Raw genomic sequence first — 21,014 nt, forward strand, 5'->3', positions numbered from 1 at the left:
GATTTTTGCTCTAAGCTCACCCTAACATCGGTCACCTTCTTCCTCTTCTCTTCAATGGCTCCTCCCACCTTAAAGATTCACCAAGAAGCATCAGTTTGTCTGCACCTTTGACATGGAACCACCTTTAACCCTAACAATGGTATGCAAATGTGTTTGTTAGTTGTTTTGAATCATAAAAATTTTATTTTTAGATGACGGGCTTTATGGGTTTTGATGCAGGTCGAATCTATGGGCTTCATGGTTATAGATGTTCATAGTTTCTTACAGATGAAAACGGGTTTCAATTACTAATATCTGTTTATGGTTTTTCGAAGGTTATATGGGATACAATTTTGAAAAGCTTTTTCTTATATTTCTTTGACCGAAAATTTCGTTTCAATTGGTTTTAGAATATTACTGAATTTTGTTTACCTCTTTGCATGAATCGGAGAAAGTGCTTGATACAAAAAAAATATGCTTCATCTGATTGATCTCCATGAAACTGAAACTCAGTGGCATTATAATATCTATAATACCTGAACATAATCAAGGTTTTATGTTTGTGTTGTAAAGGTTTCATCTGATTGTTCAGAGTTTGTGAGTCTGCATGGAGATTCACGGTACAACAAAGGGCTGGGCTTCACTAAGAAAATGAGGGTTAATTGCTTGTGCAAACTATCTACTTGGTATGCAAAAAATTTCTTCAAACTCTTTCAAACTGCAATATGCTAACAATTATGTAAATGTTATTCATGTGGATCTCTTATAAGTTTTCTACTACTTTTTTCTTGTATGAATGCATTGCAAATTGGTGAAAAAAGAACTTTGGCAGCGAGAAGAGAAAGGTTTGATCGGCATATTCATAATAAGTGATATTGTTGCTGAAACTAAGCTACTCGGTTCTATCGTATCTCAATGTGCAGATTCTCTATACCAAAACTCCAAAGTTCAAGGACATTTGAAGAGGAAGGTTGTGTATTATTATAAGAAATTAATAAATATGTATTAAGTTGTATATAAAAAATAAATGTCAAATTATTATTTAATATTGTAATTGATTTTTCGATATTCTCATATCTGATTTTTGATTTACCTGATATCTACACTAATAAATAGTAAATTACAATTTTTTAATTTACCTACTTATAATTATTCGATAATGCAATTAATCTGAAAGGTCACACGGTAAGATGAAAAGTTTTTTAATACAGCAGGAACCCAATTTTTTAGCTTTCAATTCAAATTTTTGATTTTCTTAAATCTTAAAGGCAATTAAATGATAATTATAACAATAATTATCATTTAACATAGACTTTATGAAATTTCATTATTGAATGAAATCATTATTATTGAATTGAAAACTAAATAATTTCTCATAATTATTATTATTTATTTCTTAATTTTATTTCAATATCAAAGTTGAGTTTAGTTTTATTTTACAAGTTAATATAGATCGGTGAAATAAATATTTTTAAGTTATCTCTTTTATTCATCATACAATTAATGTAGATATATATTAAATTGTTATAAATAATTATTTGTTAAATTATATGTAATACTATATATTAAATTTTTATTTGTAATTTAACATGTTAAATTATAAGTAAAAAAATAATATTTAATTTTAAAATGTATTTATAATATAATTAAAAGTCGGGTACTATTAGTAAATTTATACCTAAATTTATGAATTTTTATAAGACATTAATAAATATGTATTAAGTTGTATATAAAAAATAAATGTCAAATTATTATTTAATATTGTAATTGGTTTTTCGATATAATTATAATTGATTAACTCCATCTTATTACGGTCTTCACGGCATTCGATCAAAAGCTCTTGATCCAAGCATCTAGCAAAACTCGATCGTGCGCGGTACCTGAAAATTAATAAGATGAATGGGGTGAGATTACTAAATCTTAGTGAGTTCCCCTGTCTTATGGGTCCTCTCGGCTCTACAGGGTACATGCATCATCTACAGATCTATCTCAGATCTTAAGGTTTCCTCACTATCTAGTACAGGAAAGTCTGTCAACTCATAGTACCATAATTGAGTGTCCACTGACCACCCGATTAGATACTCTGAGAATATATTACATGTTCAGATATTAGGTACATGTTTCCTTCAAAATAGGTCTTCTGGATTTACCTGTCAGCCTTCTCTCGGGAGCTACCCTCAAGGTCTGGTCTTCCGGGGTTACCTGCCTATCTGCTCTCAGAAACAAGACCTAAAACCCAATTAAAGGAACACTTGGGCACCAAGGCCTTGAGAACGGTTAACGAATCAATTATCTGAGATTTATCTTTTAATAATCAATGTAAAAGGATTTTCACATGGATTTGATTAGTACCTAAGAGTATTCTAAAGTTGTGGAAGCTCAAGCATCTCGCAGCCCTTTCCTTTAGCTTTCCAATGCCTCCGACGACGCCTTATTCCGAATTACGGAACTCCAGTTATGGTCGAAACAGTAAAGAGATAATTTTCTATCAAGTGCAATCGATTTGCACTGGTGTGCAATCGATTACTCACTGAACCAAAAGCGTAGAATGTCAATTTTTCACAGTGCAATAGATTTCTTGACTCATGCAATCGATTGCTCACTGAACCAGAAGCAAAAATCACATATTCTGAGCAGTACAATCGATTGCTCACTGAACCAGAGCTAAAAATATCATTTTCCTACATAAGATCAGTTCTAACACATTCTAATCCATCCCAATCAGAACCCGAACATTTAATAACAATTCAATACATGTATCATCACTTCAAGAACACATACTCCATCATTAATCAAGCCTGCAACAATAATTGCTCATTCTAATCCTTGTTCCCAAACATGCAATTGATCACAAAATCCCAATTCCTACCCAAGTTCTAACTATGGAACTCACCTTGTTCATGATGATGCTGAATCAAAAGGAGATGATGATTATCATGCTTGATCATAGTTCTTCCTCCATGATCATCAAGTTCCTCACCCATGCATGTTGATGATGTTGTTTAGCTTTGATTTTGATGATGGTGATGAAACAAGGATGATGATGATGATGATACAAGAAGCTATTGCATGCAAGAACTTGTACTTCCTCCCTTCTTCTCCTTCTTGCTCACCCTCTCTTCTCTTCTCTTGCCCATCTTTCCAATTCTGAATTTATGAGTAGAGAATGAAATTATGGTGAGGTTTGGTCTTGGTTAGACTTAAATATGATTCCATGGAAAGGTCTATATTGCCCTTACTACTAATGCCCAAAATTGCAACCATGCCACTTCCTTTCTAGTTTTCCACTTGAATTACTTGATTAAATTACTAATGGTTGATATCTCTTATTAATCAATTCTATATCAAAAATTCTCATCCTTTATTCACAAATCACATAATCATGTCTAAACACCAACATTAGTATGATTAGTGATAATTGGCAAATAGGGATGTTACATTTTCATTTGTAATTATTTGTTAAATTATAAGTAAAAAATGAATATTTAATTTTTAAATGTATTTATAATACAATTAAAAGTCGGATATTATTATTAAATTTATACCTAATTTTATGAATTTTTATAAGAAGTTAAAAACTATGTATTAAGTTGTATATAAAAAATAAATGTCAAATTATTATTTATTATTGTAATTGATATTTTGATATTTTCGTATCTGATTTTATATTTATCTTATATATATATATATATATATATATATATATATATATATATATATATATATATATATATATATATATATATATATATATATATATATATATATATATATATATATATATATATATATATATATATATATATATATATATATATATATATTAATAAATGTTAAATAATAATTTTTTTATTTACCTACTTATAATTATTTGATATTCTGAAAATAAGATTTTTGTTTTTCCCTTTCCTATATAAAATTTAATACTTGATTTATTTTATTTGTTAATCATATTTTTTTAATTAAAGCATATCGTATGTAAGTAGAGGAGTGAATTTGAAAATTTGCAAAACCAACTCTCCTTTTTTACTCAAACAAAAAGTCCTTTGTTCCCATTTTTTTAATCTTATTTTATTTTTAATTGTTATTATTATATTAAGGTATCAATTAAAAGTTGAATTGAATGTTGAATTGGTAAAATAAAAATGATATGATGGCCACACGGTTGAAAACACAATACCTTCATATTTGGGTCTTATTTTATATTTGTTTAATTTTATTTAATTATTATTATCATTTGTTATTTCATTATTAATTACTAAAATTTGGTATTGAAAGAGTGGATGAATGTCAGATGGGGTGTTGGCATATAGTTTTTCATTTTAAAAACATAGGAATAATTTTGTTTTTCAATTTAAGATAATTTCCCTATAAAAATAATTTTAAAGTTATCTTTTTAACTTAACTTAATGTGATATGTTTATACCCGGTTGTAGGCTTTTGGTGTATAATAATGATAAATGGTAAAACTTTATACAATCATTTTTATAAACAGAAATATATTACAAATTATTTTATAAGTTTAAATATTAATACCATTTTTTTTAACATGAATAAGTTAAAATATTTTTATAAATTGATTGTCACACGAGTTCAAAATACTTATAAACGGGAAAAAGCCTATATATTGATATAATTACTTTTACAAATAAAAATAATTTACAATAATTTTTTTAACTGGAATAAATTACAAATATTTTTATAAACGGAAAATTTAACTATTGATACAATAATTTTTGTAAACTAGAATAAGTTTAAAATATTTTTTATAACTAGACACACGGATTCAAGACGCTTATAAACGGAAAAATTAAGCCTACCTATTGAAACAATTATTTTTATAAACGGGTATAAGTTACCATTATTTTTATAAACGAAAAATTAAAATTTGATAAATGATTATATATTGTTACTATATGAATGTTAAGCAACTAAATACATGAAATATAAATAGATTCACTGATAGATCTACATACGAATTGTATACTATTCATTTTAATTAAGGTCCTTACAGACATACTGTAGATTTATTTTAATGTTTATCTTTTAAATTTTTCTTTTGCTACTATTTTATATAATTGAAGTTAAAGAATCGATTGTACGATTTATTATAAGTACTAATAAATGCTTTATCAAAAGTTGTTATTAGCCTATATTTTATAATTATGTGAATGTGAATATTTACAAACGAGTGTTTAGTATATTTGTAATGTTACTAGTTAATAGGTAAAAGAATAAGTTTATCGACATGCTACTTTAATTGAACGGGTTAAGGATAATGTCTATTTTACACGTGGTTAAGCTGCTTTGCGTGACTTCTAATTTTGATTTACATGCGCCTCCAAATTAAAGTTACAATTTTCCACCTGTTAAGTTGATTTTTATTTTCCATACTGTTTCGGAAATTTGAATTGCAATTATATATTTCTTAGTTATATATTGTCCTGTCAAATTCTTTCATCATATACAATACATTACATAATTTTTTGTTCGAAGCAATATTGTAAAATTAGTTATACAATCTTAGGCTATATATTAAAAATTAAGATATATTAATAATTATTAATTAGTATTTATATATGCAATAAACTTATTTATTTCTTACAATAAAATATGCACATGTTTTATTCTTAATTTTATAGTATTATGGTTTATCTTTTAATATCAAAATAAATCTTTCAAAATATATCTTTTAACTAAATTATTCTGAAAATCAAATTTTAAATATTTAAAATAGTATCTAATTTCCGTCCTTTTTTTTTATCAAAGCAAAAGTAACTTCTTTCATTCAATAAAATAGTCTCAATACAAGGAGGTATAACATTAACATAGCTACGTCGAGACCAAGAATTGACCGCCTTTGTTAAACAATGAGCAACCATATTCGCTTGACGCTTGACAAACCCTACCTCAAAGTTTGGAAAATCAAGTAACAACAGCTTAATAGATTGAATAATAAAATTAAATTCGGAACTTCCGGTAACATTGGATTGGATGGCTTGCACCACCTTTTGTGAATCACTCACAAACACAGCATGATCAAGATGAAGATCTAAAGTACCTTGGATAGCTTCTTTCAAAGCCAACGCCTCTGCTTCTAGAACGGATAAAATACCAACATCCCAAGCAACACCCACTTTAACAAAGTGACCCATATTATCCCGGATACACCAACCTCTATTAGTAGTTCTTTGGTGGCGATTAAAACCCGCGTCAACATTACACTTGAACCATCCCACAGGGGAGAAACCACTGTTGATTGTTTGGGGGAGTAACCTCTCTATCCTGAGTATGTTGTGCCAACAACCATTCCTACCACTTATGAGAAGCTAACCAACCAAATCTTGATGCTTCCTCTTTCTCATTATTCCAAATAAAATTATTTCTATTCTACCATAACATTTCGAGCATGATCGCAAAGCGCCCAGCCACCTTCCTATTCTCCTTACTACACACTTTCAAGATAAGAGATTTAATATCATTAAAATGAGTAATATAATGTGCGACGGTGTCGTGTAAACCTGCTGCCCTCCAACATGAATTAGTTTCCGGACATCCGAAAAAAATGTGTCAATCATCCTCCTCTAAAACTTCACAAAACTGACAGGTAGTAGGACACGAGACATGGTGTTGTTTAAGCCAAACTCGGGATGGCAAACATCCTATGCAAACCCGCCAAAGAAGATGTTTCACTCGGGGGGAACAAGAATAGACCACAAGCCGTTCCAATTCTCCGCATTACTTTCTGGAGTATAGAATTTCTTTGTTAAATCCATTTACTAATCAATTGATTTTTAATGTAAAATTATTCTAATTTTTAGAAAACATGAATGACATATCGAATTTCAAAAATAGAGCAATATTAGCTCCTAAAAATTCAATTGTAGACCCCATTAATGATTTGGATTTAATACCACTCAAAGAGAAAACATATTTGAGTTATAATACTCCTTATTCACGCAACATCAACAACGATTTAGTAGATGATGTACACATTCCAAAAATTTTAAACACAATTAATGCATCAGGATTTCCAAATCACAAGTTGAAAGTGAAAGTGGGAGTTCCAATTATGTTATTAAGAAATATAGATCAGAAACTGAGATTATGTAATGGAACTAGGTTGATTATAACAAGGATGGGAAAATACGTGCTTGAAGGAAAAGTTATTACAGGAAGTAATATCAGTGACAAAGTGTTTATCTCAAAATTGTCTCTTACGCCATCTAATGTGAGAATTTCATTCAAGTTTTGGCGTTGACAATTTTCGTTAATGATTTCATTTACAATGACAATTAGTAAAAGTCACGGACAGCCGCTTAAACATGTTGGAATATATCTTTCGATGCCTGAATTTTTGCACAGTTATACGTTCAATATAGTTACATCAAGAAAAGGTTTAAGGACATTAATCACTTCAGATGTGATTTATGGAGAAGTTTTTAGTGACATATAATTTGTAATGAAAGTTTTATGTGTGTTTATTGATCGTTTAATATTATATAATAATATTTAATATTTTTATACTTTATGTCATATTCCTTTTATTAGAATTTTTTATTAAATTTTTTTTATGATCTCAATTAATCTTTGACATAGTAGCTTATAAGACCAGTGCATCGCAGAGGTGGAAGATCTAGTATATATAATTTGTAATAACCTTGTTAGAAGATGTTAAAAAAAAAAACTTATTATAAGAAGTATCTTTTTATTTTATAATATTTTACTTTGATACATACCCAAGAGTTTAAAATAGATTTGATTTGATTTGATTTAGTTTCAAAATAGGTATTTTGAACTTTTATAGTTTTGGGCTGTTGACTTACGGAGCAAGCTAACCTAAATATATAAAGGGTTAAATATATTTTTCGTCCCTATAAATAACCCAAAATACGGTTTTAGTCCCTCTAAAAATTTTCTTTAAAGAATGGTCCTTATAAAATTTTCCGTCCACATTTTTAGTCCTTGCCGTCTATTTCGGAACCTCCCTAATTTTGAAAGTGGAAGCAAGTTCAGTCATGCTAGCTCTAACAGAATCTGAATGTGTAGCCTCATCAACTCTTCCGAAAGCATACCTACGAGATGATAAGTTGTGGACACATACTGATATCTTTTGACTTTTCTACCTAAATTGAGTTTATTTTTGCATGTTCTTATCCTTCTTCCTCACTTCTTTCTCTCAAACATTTAATTCTCTTATTTGCATATTCCTCACATTCTTTCTTTCTCAAACAATTGTCAATTACATGTTTGTTAACGAGTTGACTGATGATAAGTTGTTATCAAAAAGTTGCATTTGTGCAAATGATGTGTTGAAACGGGAAACCATGAAAATACTCAAAAGCTGTTTGTTCAAAGGCCTGAGAGAATGAAATGATAGGCAGAATTAATTGTATGTTACCATTTTTGTGGCAAGTATTGGAGCTTTTAGAATACAATAAAGCTTGTGGTTTCTTATAAAAAAATATATCAAGATTACTAGGATCAAGCTTATGCTATAGCATTAGATTTAGCTCATGAATGGATTTTAAATCTCTAACGATAAATGTGGTATTACACAAGGGATGGTTGGGCTCGTTCCTGATGCAACGTTCACATGCTCCATAATGCAGTTTCATCATCTTTGCAATTTGGAGAACATACTTCATCCTCGTAATAGACCAACAAATCCCGCTGCATTTCCAATTTAAAGTAGCAATGCATGTATTACCTGCCTGAGCATTCCACTCACAATCTGCACAAGGATAACAATGCCGGGAAGGGTTTTTAATTCATTGAGTATTTGGCGAAAATGGAAGAATATGCACATACCCCGACACCCCAAGATAATAATGGCTAACATATAAATCCACTTAAAATTACGATAATGCAATAGCGAAAGAAACGATGTTAGAAGTCAAGAAAAAAAAGCAATATGTGATCTTAAATATCTCTTGTCTCCTTTGTAAAATCTTTCAACCTTCACAAGTCATTGAAGTTAAAATACAGTGCAAGCACTACAACGCGCAAGGCTTTTAAAAGCGCTTTTTTTGGCCTTTAACAGCGCTTTAAAGCGCTGCCAAAGCCAGCGCTGGCATAGGCTACGAAAGCGCTTTTAAAAGCGCTCTGGTAGGCCCCCCCTATAAGAGCGCTTTTCTGGAAAAAGCGCTCTTGTAGGCCCCCCTTTAAGAGCGCTTTTCAGAAAAAAGCGCTCTGGTAGGCCCCCCTTTAAGTGCGCTTTTTCCAGAAAAGCGCTGTGATAGGCCCCCCTGTGAGAATAAAAAATTAAAAAAAAACGCAACATACTAAAGCGCTTTTGTAAAAGCGCTCTTATAGGGTGGGCTTTAAGAGCGCTTTTTCCAGAAAAAGCGCTCTGATAGCCCCCCCTATAAGAGCGCTTTTACAAAAGCGCTTTAGTATGTTGCTTTTTTTTTATTTTTTTTTGCTTTTTTATTAATCTTTGGCAGCGCTTTTAAGAAGAAGCGCTTTAGTATGTGGGCCTTTAAGAGCGCTTTTTAAAAAGCGCTTTAGTAGCTAAATGAGGTATTTTAATGTGCAGCCTGTAATTTAATCCTCCCAGTCGACCTGTAATATTTTCGACCTGTAATATGTTTTTAGCCTGTAATATTTTCGACCTGTAATTTATTTTCGACGATATTATTTCAGCCATCAGTAAGACAATATATATATATACTAATATAATACCATTATAATATCCAAAATTATATATATACATCATTACAACATCAATAATATTATAGTACTTCAATTCGACACAAATCCTACATGAAAAAGCGCTTAATATAAAAATGACACAAATCCTCTTTTATTTCTTCCAACTTAAGTTTTGGGTATCCAGCGGTACGGAATTCGTCAAGGTACTACAAAACAAAAACAAAATATGAATGATACATTTAGTTAAATGTAATAAATTATATGAAATTATCTTAAGTTATAAATTCATACCGTGAGCGGAATCTCTAATTGATTTGCCTGAAGGATTTCTTTCATAAACCTCAATACAAAGTATCCGCAATCGTAACTGTTTCGCTGTTGCGGACACTACATAGAAAAACAAATAAGATTCTATAGTTGTGCATTGTTTTATCAAGTAGCATAAATATATTATAAGCAACATTGTGAAAAATAATGTACCTGCACTTGGATCCAAGTAATGTTGCTAGATTTAGTTCGGGATACCTGTGCGTCCCGTTGACTTCGGAACACTTGTATTGATCTAATTAACAAATATATAAAAGCATATGTTTAGATCAATCCCACAAATAAGTAAATATATATATAAATATACACGAATATATATTTAGAACGATCCCACTTACAAATCAACGATGTCCTTCATGGCCGGATAGTTGGTCCATTCACCATTTACCGAATTCAGATAATACACGACTTCCCTTATAGGGTTGATAGCAAGCAGCAACCAGTGTGCTCTATAAATAAAAACAATAGGTTATATGAAAATTTTGCTATACACAAAAGAAACAGAGATTAGATGAACAAAGAATGAGAAACTAACCCTACTGGTCGGGTATTATACGCCCAAAGATGCAGACATTCTGTATTGCCGATGGACATGAATCTATCGACTAATCGCTGTCTAACTGATTCCCGTTCCGAAGCAATTGCCATTCCGCTGCAGTGGGCGGAAGACACGAAACGGAATCTGTTAGACAACGGAGTCCCGCGCAACATCTGTCATACAACAACCTTAAATAAAAACATAATAAACATTAGATTATTTTCATTGAAATGTGTAAATAAATTATATTGTGGGACTAATTAAATAATATATCGGATGAGGGAATATTACCGGATGTATGAGTGCATGTTATTGACGCCTAGTTGATCATGCTTAAAAATCTCCTCCAAGTCATCAAGTGTAATAAGTGACTTGAATTCAATACCGAAGACACTCTCATCCATAACGATTTCACGTAAAGCACCATCCTTCAAATCGGACATATCAACCATTGTTGCGAGCGTCGACCGGTACCGAGGCACAAAAGCACCGCCTTTTTTTCCTGCTGGCTTCGGAGGACCAGTGGGTGGTACGGTACGAACTTGCTGCGTCACTTGTTGTGACTCTCGAGCGGATGCCTAAAAATCATATAAGTTAGGTAAAATATAAAATCATGCAGATTTAGATTCAGATTAATTATTAACACTTTAAATGTACCTCTTTTAGTGATGCAACGGACTCCTCCTCCTGTAAAATCCCTTTACCCTTAACTGTGGGTTTTATAGGAGCAGTCTAAAATTAAAATGTAAAAAATAATTAATAAACGGTTTAGAATTGACATTCGAAAACTAAATGATTCATAATCGTTTTCAATATACCTCATCACTAATGGTAATGAGCTCCGAGGGCCATGCAACAAATGATCCTATTGCATCTCGCAGCAATGTCGTCTCTGAGACCATGTCAGGTACCGGTAGCATCGCATCATGATCTACTACAACATCCACCGATACTTTCAGGTGTCCATCCGGGAGCGGTCTATGGTGAAGTAAATCTCCCAAAGTGTTGTGCACTTTTCCCTTGCCAACTAGTCGATAACTCGGTTCCGATAAGTATAGTTGGCAAGATGAAATGCCCTAAACCAATAGTAAATATAAAGTCATTATCATTAATAAAATAGAACAATTTAAAAGGAAAAAAAATTATAATTACCTCGGGAAATTTCCTTTGATAGTTGATACTAGCCTTATCACTAGTTTCTTTCACCGATGAAGTGTTGCACTTTTCTCTCATATACGCCTCTTTATCTCTTTGCAATTCAAAGACTTGTGCTTGCAATTCCGCCAACTTTTGCAACACTTCTTCATTTGAAGGATTTCTTCTCCTAGGACTCTTGTAAAAAGAGGTTGGAGTCACACCATGACCCTTACCCCTCACCCGACCGGGATACTCAGGAGCATCTAGTGCTCTACTAAGTACGCTCCCCTCACCGGTGGATGCCGATTGCGACAAGGTCTCCTGTAATTCATTTACATTAAAAAATCATTTATATATTAAAAAACATTTGATTTAATTAAAGACACAGTATTATACTTACACATTCAGTAAAAACTCTCTGAACTTCGGGATCGACAGCATGATCCTTGCCCACACGAGCTTCCCTCCACAACACATGTTCAGGAAGTGAGGTTTCCTCACTTTTAGTCTCCTCTAACTATGCATTGACACAAATGATAAAATCGTCAAATAAAACACATTTAGACAATTAATTAAAACGCATTTCTATTTACTTACAATTTTATCCTCCAAGCGTGCATATCCCAAACGCCCTTTTTTGTATGGATATGCGGGTTTGGATGCTCTCGCACTATTCTTGGCACTCCTTTTCCGAAAATCTTCATCTCTTTGCTCTACAAACTTAGCCCAATCTTCTTCACCAATGAAGATCTCATACTTTTTTGGCCGTCCCGGTGCCTCTTCAAGAAAGTTTCCATCTTTATCCTTAAGATAAGTGTTTGTCAAAAAAGCTTTCCACCCTCTATATCTTTTGCCGGCCAAACCAAGTATGTAGCGTCTACGATCATCTGGTATCTCAAAAGTCCTCTGCAAAAAAACATACTCATAGTGTGTTAGTATAAGTAATTTAAACAATTTATCGTCAAGATAATAACAACAATTAACCATATATGATATATACCTGAAGCTCGTCCCAAATCGCTTTTTTTTCGCATCCAAGTCTTCGCTTTTCAGATTCTATTTAGCTACGGAGACCGGAATATGCATACGAACAAGTGTACCAATATAACTTGTCAACTTTGCAGAATTAGGACCAATTGCTTGTTTATCAGAATTCCATTCCAATCGGTATACTAATCCTTGGTCTCTATGTCGAACGATTCCCTTCATGATAGTGATGCCTCGTGCAACTTCTTTTGCTTCAGTATCAGGTGGAGCATTTGTATCCGTGGCATCTCTTTCTTGAGCATCTCTTTCTTGTGAGTTTTCAGGTGGAGCATCTCTATCCGGAGCCATTTAACCTGTATCAAACAAACTAAAGCACATTAGTACACTATTAATAAGCTAACAATCTATACAAGTAAAATGGAAGTCAAACCATGCATGTACAAGTAAATCGGAAACGAAATCGGTACAAATCAAAATAAGCGTCAAAAAATAAAGTTGTCGGAATTGAACGAAATTTACATGGATATGGTAAAACGTCCCCACGGACTCAAAAATAAAGTCGGTTTTCCGAAATTCAGACCCTAAGCCCGACTTTTGATTACGGGCAGAAGCAAAACCGACAAAAAAAAACAGTCCCGAAATGAACATATAAGTGCATGAGCAGCTCCGGAATCGTCAAAATAGTATAGTTACATGTAAAGAAGTCGACAAACGGATACATGGTTCAAAAGTTATGTACAAAACGAGAATATGCACCAAAATTGAATAAGTACTATACTATTGATTAAAACAATCGGTACAAATTGAATAAAACAAATTAGTCGGAATATGTATACTATTACCTTTATCACTAACGTCTCTTTCTTTTCTTGGTAGGATTGTGTTCTACGCGTCTCTTAACAACGCGGACGGTTGGATTGATCCAAATACCCTCATTATGATCATTTCTAGTACAAGATTCATTCTCATTTTGATCGTTTCTTGTACAAGATTCAATGCCAACACCAATATCACCTTGATCTTCAATGTTTTCATCTACTATTTTGTTAGATAAAAGCACTATAGACCATTTCGTACTTGTCGGATCATTGACATAGAACACTTGTTTAGCTTGAGAGGCTAAAATGAAAGGCTCATCTTTGTACCCTACCCTATTGAGATCCACTTGCAAAAATCCTGACTTATCCATTCGTATGCCACTATTATTTTCAACCCACTTGCAACCAAATACAGGAATCTGAAACTTCGCGTAATCAAACACCAAAATGCGCTCGATAACCCCAAAATATGACAAATTTGCAAATTTCGGATTTAAGTCATTCGCACTTGATATGTGCATTGCTTCAGCTACCAAGGTAACACCACTATTTTGCATAGTACTTTTATCATCCTGTTCTTTGGTATAAAATGTGTATCCATTAATAGCGTATGCGCTATAAGAAAGCACAATTACAGTTGGACCATAGGCTAAACATCTCAACCTTTCTGTTACTGAAGCAGGATCTGAACGATACTTTGAATAAATATGATCCCTAAACCACGGTATGAAACTTCGATTGTGCTCTCGTACTATCCAGTTCTCATTTCTATTTGGATTTAAATCTCGGAGAACAACCTTGTGCATTTCAACATACGGCTCAACCTCAATCTCATTGTGCAGAACATACAAGTGCGCTTGATCCCGTTCGACCATTGATACTGTCACAACTTTATTTCCAATTAGCCTTTTTCCTTCTTTTTTTTCGACAATATGAGATTTGGGGAGTCCAATTGATTGAACATTTGACAGATATTCAGTACAAAACTCAACAGCTTCTTCAACAACGTATCGTTCGGCAATACAACCCTCCGGTCGACTTCTGTTTTTCACGTACCCTTTTAATATTTTCATATAACGTTCAGCAGGGTACATCCATCTCATATAAGCTGGTCCGCACAATTGTGTCTCTTTCACAAGATGAACGACTAGATGAACCATTATGTCAAAAAACGAGGGAGGAAAATACATTTCAAGATCACATAAAGTAACAACTATCTCTTTTTGCAATGTTGGTAAGATCGCGGGATCGACCACCTTACTGCAAATTGACCTGAAGAAGAAACACAGCTTAGTTATTGCGCTTCTTACTTTTTCTGGCAGAATAGAACGTATACCTATTGGTAAAAAATGTTCCATTATAACATGACAATCATGCGTCTTCAAACTCTTTAACTTGAGGTCTTTCATGGACACAAGTCTTCTAATATCTGAAGAGTAGCCTTCTGGAACTTTAACTTCAATGAGGAACTTACACAATGTTTTCTTCTCCTTTCTAGATAGAGTGTAAACAGCAGGTGGCAGATATGTTCGTCTTCCTTTCGTCACGGGTCTCAATTCAGTTCTCATCCCCATGTTTACCATGTCATTCCTTATGTTAACGCCATCCTTAGACTTTCCTGGTATATTGAGTAACGTACCTATAACGCTGTCAAATACATTTTTTTCAATATGCGTAACATCCAGGAAATGTCTTACGTACAACGACTTCCAATATGGAAGTTCAAAAAAAATGGACTTCTTCTTCCACCCACCCTTGACAAGTGAATGTGCAAAAGGCTTGCCAAACTGAGTGCTCACATCTTTCACCTTTTCAAAAATTTGATCACCTGACAAAAAAGGCGGGGCTGTACCATGTTCGGCCTTTCCATTGAATGCTTTTCTCCACCCACGGTAGTGATGATTAGAATTTAAGAATCTACGATGACCGAGAAAGACATTCTTCTGACAAAGATCCAATCGTGTCGTATCGGTTTCATCTTCACAAACGGGACACGCCTTTTGACCTTTATTGCTGTACCCGGATAGATTTCCGTATGCTGGAAAATCATTAATTGTTCCAAACAACATCGCCCTCAAGTTGAAACTTTCCTTCCTATACCCATCGTAAACCTCCACACCGTTGTCCCACAAAAACTTTAAATCTTCGATTAACGGTGCCAAGTATACGTCTATGTCATTCCCTGGTTGTTTAGGCCCAGAAATTAGCATTGATAACATCATGTACTTACGCTTCATACATAGCCACGAAGGTAGGTTATAGATCATAAGAATCACAGGCCATGTGCTATGCGAGATACTTTGAATACCATGCGGGTTCATTCCATCAGTAGACAATGACAACCGAAGGTTTCTTGCTTCTTTTCCAAATTCAGGATAATCAGTATCAACTTTCATCCATTGTGGTGAGTCTGCCGGATGTCGCAACTTTCCATCAATAATTCTTTCATCTGCATGCCAAGTCAAGTGTCTTGAATCGGTCTCACTACGATACATGCGTCTAAATCTCGGAATTATAGGAAAATACCATAAGACTTTAGCAGGAGACAACTTTTTCTTATATCGAGGGGCACCACATTTAGGACACTCATTCAACGCTGCATACTCGTTTCGAAACAAAACGCAATCGTTTGGACATGCATGTATCTTATCATAGCTCATGCCAATAGAGGACAACATCTTTTTGGCTTCATACGTTCGATTGGGAAGAACATTATCCTCTGGTAGCATATCTTTCATAAGGGCTAATAACTCTGTGAAACTTTTATTCGACCATCCATTGTCCGCCTTTAAGTTGTACAACTTTAACACCGCAGACAATCTTGTGAATTTTGAACAACCATCATACAACGGTTTCTCTGCATCGCTTACCAACCTCTCAAACATTTTGGGACAATCCGCAAGATCTTCTTCAAGCGCTTCTGCAATCTCTTCGACTCGATCGCAATCGTATGTGTCTGTGCAATCGTCGTTTGAAGCATACTTCCTATTACAACTCGACCCAGCATTCCCGTTACTTTTCTCACCATGCATTGTCCAACATGTATAACTTCTATCAATTCCAAACCGTAGTAAATGGGATCCCAACTGTTTCCCGTCAACCTTATCCCCATAACAGCAACCCAAGCAAGGACACGGCATTCGAAGCGGGTCTTCGGAGTGCTTAACCGCAAACTCAACGAATTCCCATACCCCTTTCTCGTACTCTTTCGACAATCGGTTTGATCTCATCCATGTCTTATCCATGACTTAATTAAGCTAAACAAATGCTTCTTGGTTTCTCTATCAGGTACTAAGGAATTCTGTCAAGATAATAAATAGCTATCATCATAATAGAATACCTAATCAGAATACCTGATTTCTTAAAGAAGACATTACCTTATTTCAAGGTAATATAAGTCCACAAACCAAAAAATTGGTTGAGAGACACTAAATTGATATTAAAATTTAAAAAGAAGAAAATAACAAACTATAACAAACTATAAATTTAAAAAGTGAAATTTCTTTTTATATTAAAATTCAAACATTTTTTATGAAAGCAAATTTGAACTAAAAAATAGAGAAACACATGTTCCTTATATTATAAATAAAAATAGAGAAACACATGTAACCAAAAAAAAAAATAGAGAAACACATGTATACATATTTTTTATTAAAATGAACTAAAGTGCATGCAATAAAATTATTCATTTTTAAAGAAAACAAAAAGTGTCAAGTTTTAACATTTTAAAAGGATGAATTCAAGTATTTTTGGAAAATAAGAGGGTGTTATTTCTCTATAGAAGCAAAAAGTTTAAAATGCAACTCTTAATTTCTATTACTATAGCAACAGTTTGTTATAGCTTTTGTTTTTTTTATAAATTTCTTTGTATCATTAAAAGTGGTTTTTTTTAATGATACAACAACCACATTTCCATCTTCTAATTTTACTCCAATTCAACAAACCACAACAACCAACAAACAAAAAGCTACGCCAATATTATGGCATAAGAATGACCCCTAATTATTTCCTAATTTTGATCTATCACCATTCATGGAACAAGTTATACACATGTTTTAACTATCAAAACACCATATTTCCATCTTCTAATTTTACTCCAATTCATCATTGAATCTTAGTTTTATGTCACAACTCAAACCACCTAAACTCTCATAAAACTAATAAGGAAGATTCAAAACTCATAATCATACATGTAAGATTTACTAAATCATAATTCTACCATGATTATCCAAACAACAACACAAAACATGATCATCCAATTTCATCAATTCACCATAACTATGAAACTCCCCAGAATTTCAGAATTTCCTCAATCTTTCCACCAAAACTCAGTGTTGTTCCAAATGTCAGTGTTGTTCTAAATGTCAGTTCTAAAGATTCTAAATGTTCCATATAAAATTCCAAACAAATTCTCATAAGCATATTCAAAAACATATAGCAGTATGAATAAGAACATATAGCAACCCACATACAGCATATTCAAAAACTTAGAAATTACCTAAAGGGATGCAGGGAGAACGGAGAACGGAGGGAGAACGGAGAACGGACGGAGGCGGAAACGGCGAACGGAGGCGGAGACGGAGGCGGAAACGGCGGCGGAGACGGAGGACGGAGGAACTGAAATTGATTTAGGGAAGAATCTGAGATTTAGGGATTCTGGGTGTTTGTTCGCGAGGAGAAGAAGAGAAAGATACTGAGAAGCGCTTCTGAAATTAATTGGGGCAAGTTTAATTTGTTTTATTTTAAAACACCTACGAGGGCGCTTCTGAAAAGCGCTTTAGAAGGGCCACCTATGCCAGCGCTTTCTCTTAAAAAGCGCTTTTGTAACCCCCCCCCCCCCCCCCCCCTTTAAGAGCGCTTTCAAAAGCGCTTTCATATCCCCCACTATAAGACCCCTATAAGAGCGCTTTTGAAAAGCGCTGTCATACCCCCCCCCCTTTAAGAGCGCTTTTAGAAAGCGCTTTCATAGCCCCCCTATAAGAGCGCTTTTGAAAAGCGCTTTCATTACCCCCCCCCCCCCCCTTTAAGAGCGCTTTTTTAGCGTGTTTTTTTATTTTGTTTTTAGTGCAACCTATAACAGCGCTTTTTACTAGAAGCGCTTTAGTAGGTGTGCTGCTAAAACTTAAATTTAGCGTAGTGAAGGTAATTGTCAAAAATTAGCTGTAAATTATAACGAACCATATTAAAAATAGCATACCGTTCTTTCCTTGTGTTCCTGCTAAGTGGGAAACCAATTAGAATCTCTAAGAGCTTCATCAGCAATATGTGATCTTAAATATCTCTTGTCTCCTTTGTAAAATCTTTCAATCTTCCAATTTTAAAAACTTGCTTCTTGCTTAATAATCTTTTTAAAAATCAATTCTTCTCAGTCTTTTAGATAAATACAACTATGGACTTCCGTTTCTCTATTATCATTAGAAAGGCATCATTAGTAGGATATAGATACAAGGGCTCACAAAGCTAATAATGAAGATCAAAGTGATGTGATTCAAAATCATAGGAACAACAAATTAGAAGATACTGAAAAGAAGAAAAAGACGGATTGCGTGTGTTTTATGATACTTGAGCATTCTTCTAGTTATCTCTTTATGAAGCAGCCACATAATGACATGAAAGTTCAGTTTAATATGAGTTCAGGTAATATAGTTTCTACGATGATATTTATAATAACTTTTAATTAATCATATTTAGTTTAACCAATCTTCTATTGTACTGCACTGTTATTGTATCCATAAAAAAGACCTTGATGATGATTTAATATTTTAATGTTTCTCTATAATGTGATCATGGGAGTGCTATTGTAAGTTTCATGTATGGTGACATAATATTCCTTATCAAAGGCCCATGCACCCTTCCTGCATGAAGAGATATTATCTTTCTCTAGCATTCTATCAAACAGTTTAACAGCAACATAAAGCTTCTCAAATTTTGAGTGAGGTTGAGAAGGTGATTGTTAATGAACTTGTTTAAGGAACCCCCAAAAGTGAATATCATCTACGAAGCTCTCGAAGGCTTCTTTATGCGCCCTCTGGAACACAGGGTGACAAGTTGTTGTTTGATATCTGAAAATTTTTCATTTTTCAAATGGGTTTTAAGGAGGTTTGAAACCCCCACAATTTAATGTGTTTCTATGCAGTTTGACTTTAAGTGACGTGGCGTGCCACATCAGCTTCCGTTAAAGCAAATAGACGGTAAGGACTAAAAATGTGGACGGAAAATTTTAGGAGGACCATTCTTTGAAGTAAATTTTTATAAGGACTAAAACTTGATTTTGGGTAATTTATAGGGACCACAAACATATTTAATCCATATATAAATAGGGAGTAACCCTTATTATTTTGTAATCAAGTCAAAAAGATTGTAATCACAAAATTTGGAGTTGCAAGTGAATAACAAAGTTTTCCATATTTTATGGGCAGAGAGTTCCAAGATTGATAGAAATTCATCATAGATTTTGGTGGATTTCCAACATCTGGTATCAGAGCTCCCGTTTATCGATCAAGGGAAGAAGAAGAAACTATGATGGCGATGAATTACGAAAATGGAAATTATCCAGCAAGCCTTACAATTCTTAAAGTAGATAATTATGAGAATTAGTGCAAATAGATGAAGGTTCTATTCATGTGTCAAGGTCTTTGGGATCTCGTAAAGGATGGAGTAAAAGAGCTTAGAGAAGACGCTTCAGAAGAAGAAAAGGAGAAAAGGAAGAACACGAAGAATTGGAGAAGAAAAGTTATAAAGCACTCTTTATAATTCATCAATGTCTGAGTCCAAACAATTTTGAAAAAGTGAGTGATTCAGAATCTGTAAAAGAAGCTTGGGAGATTCTTGAAAAATCCTTTGGAGGCGCGGAGAAGGTGAAAGAGGTGAGGTTACAAAATTACAAAAGAATGTATGAATTGCTTCAGATGGAAGATAGCGAAAACATAATTGATTTCTTCACGAGGGTTATGAAACTAGTGAATCAAATCAAGATATGTGGAGAAGCGCTAATAACAAGAGCTGTTGTTTTGAAGATCTTAAGGTTTTTGGCCCCTAGGTTCGACCACGTGATGGTAGCCATAGAAGATTCAAAGGATTTGTCGAAATTGACAAAAGAAGAGCTTCAACGGACGCTTGAATCTCATGAACAACGAATGGTTGAAAGAGCTGCAGGTAAGTCGAAGAGTGATGTGGCTTTGCAAGCTCAGTCGACAAACGAAAAGAAAGGCAAAGGAAGTTGGAATGGAAATAAAGGTATAGGTGGGAACAACAATTTGAATGGTCGAAGTGAGTAAGAAGGAAGCTGGTCGAATCAGAGAAAATATTCATACCAAAGCAACTAAAGAGGTGGTGCTGTAGGTAGAGGAAAAGGTGGTGATCGAAAGCTTGAAAAGAGTCACATTCAGTGTTTCAATTGTCAGAAGTATGGTCACTATTCTAAAAAGTGTCCAGAAAAGAATAATGATCGAGAAAGTGATGCAAAGTTTGCAAAACAACAACAAGAATAATAATAATAATAAGAAGAAGAAGAAAAAGAAGAAGAAGAAACAGGAGAAGAAGAAGAAGAAGAAGAAGAAGAAGAAGAAGAAGAA

The 21,014-nt window shown here is 33.5% G+C and overlaps 1 long non-coding RNA gene and 1 pseudogene across 1 annotated transcript; one reads left to right on the forward strand and one right to left on the reverse strand.

The window, feature by feature from the left end:
- Window positions 1-4,128: 4,128 nt before the first annotated feature.
- On the forward strand, window positions 4,129-7,435 carry LOC131605154 (uncharacterized; annotated as a pseudogene).
- Window positions 7,436-9,781: 2,346 nt separating this feature from the next.
- LOC131607028 (uncharacterized) lies at window positions 9,782-10,171 on the reverse strand. The gene is made up of 3 exons (XR_009285169.1): window positions 10,114-10,171; window positions 9,925-10,020; window positions 9,782-9,839 (listed from the first exon to the last, which is right to left on the reverse strand). It is a non-coding gene; the product is annotated as an uncharacterized LOC131607028 (long non-coding RNA).
- Window positions 10,172-21,014: the final 10,843 nt, after the last annotated feature.

Source organism: Vicia villosa, linkage group LG5, assembly GCF_029867415.1.
Source record: "Vicia villosa cultivar HV-30 ecotype Madison, WI linkage group LG5, Vvil1.0, whole genome shotgun sequence".
NCBI classification, from domain to species: domain Eukaryota; kingdom Viridiplantae; phylum Streptophyta; class Magnoliopsida; order Fabales; family Fabaceae; genus Vicia; species Vicia villosa.